The sequence below is a fragment of the Dasypus novemcinctus genome, chromosome 29, assembly GCF_030445035.2.
Source record: "Dasypus novemcinctus isolate mDasNov1 chromosome 29, mDasNov1.1.hap2, whole genome shotgun sequence".
NCBI lineage: Eukaryota > Metazoa > Chordata > Mammalia > Cingulata > Dasypodidae > Dasypus > Dasypus novemcinctus.
The window spans coordinates 29,909,182-29,911,708 of NC_080701.1; the positions used below are offsets into that span (position 1 = coordinate 29,909,182).

Here is a 2,527-nt window from a genome sequence, read left to right on the forward strand (position 1 = left end):
CAAAGGGAATAAGGACTGAAAACATTGAGAAGTACTGGGCTGAATGGACTGTAAACTCTTATCCAACTCAAATGTTAAATGATTCTAATTCCATTTATTTTGTGGTACCATCTAGAATTTCGTTTGCCTTTATTTTTTTGTCCCACAGTACCAACATCTCTCGTATTTGGTAAGTTTTGCTTTCTAAAGTTTATATATGCATGGATGGATACATTTACACTAAAAATAAAAAAGGAAAGTTAAATATTTCAACATTGTATTTTGTCCAGAGGTAGAAGAATGATTTGAAGGTTTTCTTTGAGGTTCTTCCAGTAGCAGATTCTAAAAGAAAATAAGGGCCACCCAAATAAAATGTTACTGTGACAACCCCAAAACGTCTTTTGTTTGCTTTGGTAGACATTTATTCTAAAGAGCATATTACTAGAACATATGTTTTCAGGCTGGAGGTGAAACAGAAACTCCAGGTAGAACAATGGGAAGGAGAAGCAAATGCTGTAAATTCAGTGAGAAAAATCAAAGTTGTGGCTACACCCCCTTCCTCCTCCAAAATCTGGCATCTTGGAAATAGAATGAACTTTCATTTAGTTACATAAATGATTTCCAAATGGTTTCAGGTGTGTATGTTGGGTTGGAGAGGTGGGAATAGAAGGATATTTTTTGTTAAAAAGCAGAACAGTAAAGGTATCAAAGATCTTGGCTACTATTTAGGTCAGAGCTTCTTTCTTCTTTTCCTGTCTCCACTGGAAATAAATCACCAGGCCTTATTTGTTTTTAATAATACATAGTGATCACTAACTGGGTAAAAATCAATAAAATGACTTTATTATAAGCACTACTACTACAAGTCCTTTTTTGGGGAAAGACATGGGTTCCTTTGATAGCGCCTTCTTTTCGGTAGTTAGAAGAACCGTGGAGCAGATCCTGTGGAGAGCAGAATGGAGGGCTGTGTCTAACCTGAGGGTCTGCATCTGGCCTGCAGTGGGAAGCTGCAGGAGTTGAAGGAGAAGATCCTGGCCAATATCCCTGGTTACTAGAATTGACCAGGACAGCAGAACTGCATTGCATTGGGCATGTTCAGCTGGACATTCAGAAAATGTTGAATTCTGTATTCGACTTGGAGTGCGAGTGAATGATAAAGTTGATGTAGGCTGGTCTCCTCTCCATGTTGCTGCTTCTGCTGGCCGGGATGAGATTGTGAAGGTCCTTCTGGGAAAAGGTGCTCAGGTGAATTGTTGTCAATCAAAGCGGCTATTCTCCCCTGTATTGTGCATCTTCCAAAAACAGGCATGAGATTGCTGTTATGTTATTAGAAGGTGGGGCTAATCCATATGCTAAGGACCATTTGGAGGCTACAGCAATGCACCGGGCAGCAGCCAAGGGTAACCTGAAGATGTTTAATATCCTTTTGTACTACAAAGCATCCACAAACATCCAATACAGGGAGAGTAACACAACACTTAGCCTGCGATGAGAGAGAAGAAGCAAAATTCCTGGTGTCCCAGGTAGCAAGCCTTTACATTGAGAATAAAGAAGACATACCTGCAAGTGGCCAAAGGTGGACTGGGTTTAATACTCAATAGAATGGTAGAAGGATAAGCAGCTTGGATTTCTTCTTTGTGTGCGTTGTAGTTATCCTCAGTGTCCTGGAAACTAATGTACTTCTGCACAAGACATCTGTGTATGATGAAGTTTTTCTCACCTTTAAAGTCTTATAACTTGTTGAATATGGTTCCTGTGAAGGTAGTTATTCTAAGCTTACAACATGCTTTCCAGTCAATGAGTAACTGTTGAGTGTTCTATTGTTGTATATTATTCTATAGTAAATTTTGTCTAATTTTGAGTAAGTGATTCTGTGGTCATTGTGAATACTCAGCACCCTCCCATGTACCCTCTGTTCTCCTCTGAAGCAAAACAAGCCCAGTAGCACCAGGGCAGTTGTTTGGCCAAATGTTTCTAGGTGGATTCTAGAACGCTCCTCCATACAGTTGAAGTCTTTGCTTTTCAAGCTTACAAAGAGGCCTATGCCAATATTTTCTGTTTCTTCAATTCATAAGATTTAATTTATTTTTGTTATAAGAGAAATGCTTATCTTTTTTGGTGGACCAAACTTTAAGTTGGAGGGCATGCTGTCCAAGTTTGGCATTTGTAAATAAATAAAATAAAATACTGAAAAATTAAAAAAGAAAGAAAGTACCGTGGGCAGGAGTCAGAAGACCTGGATTTGCAATGTGGCTCTGCCACTCACTAGTTATATGACCATGAGCACGACAATGAACCTCATAGAGCGTATGTCCTTCCATAGAGTGGAGTGAGTAATACCTGCTCTGCCCATATCCCAGGTAACTGTTGGATTAAATGAGGGGTTTTCTGTATGTTGTAGGATGTCACATAAGCTTCAGATATTCTTCTTGTTCTTTTTTCTTACTATTTACAACTGGGGGCTTTCCCCTGCATATTCTGCATTATACTTCCATCTCTCCGGCCAAAGGAGAGCCCCCTCTCTGGGTTTAGGAGCTGTTTTCAGACC

The 2,527-nt window shown here is 39.6% G+C and overlaps 1 pseudogene; it reads left to right on the forward strand.

Moving 5' to 3' along the window:
• The first annotated feature begins 935 nt into the window (after positions 1-935).
• LOC101423740 (26S proteasome non-ATPase regulatory subunit 10 pseudogene) lies at positions 936-1,596 on the forward strand (annotated as a pseudogene).
• The last annotated feature ends 931 nt before the right edge of the window (positions 1,597-2,527 follow it).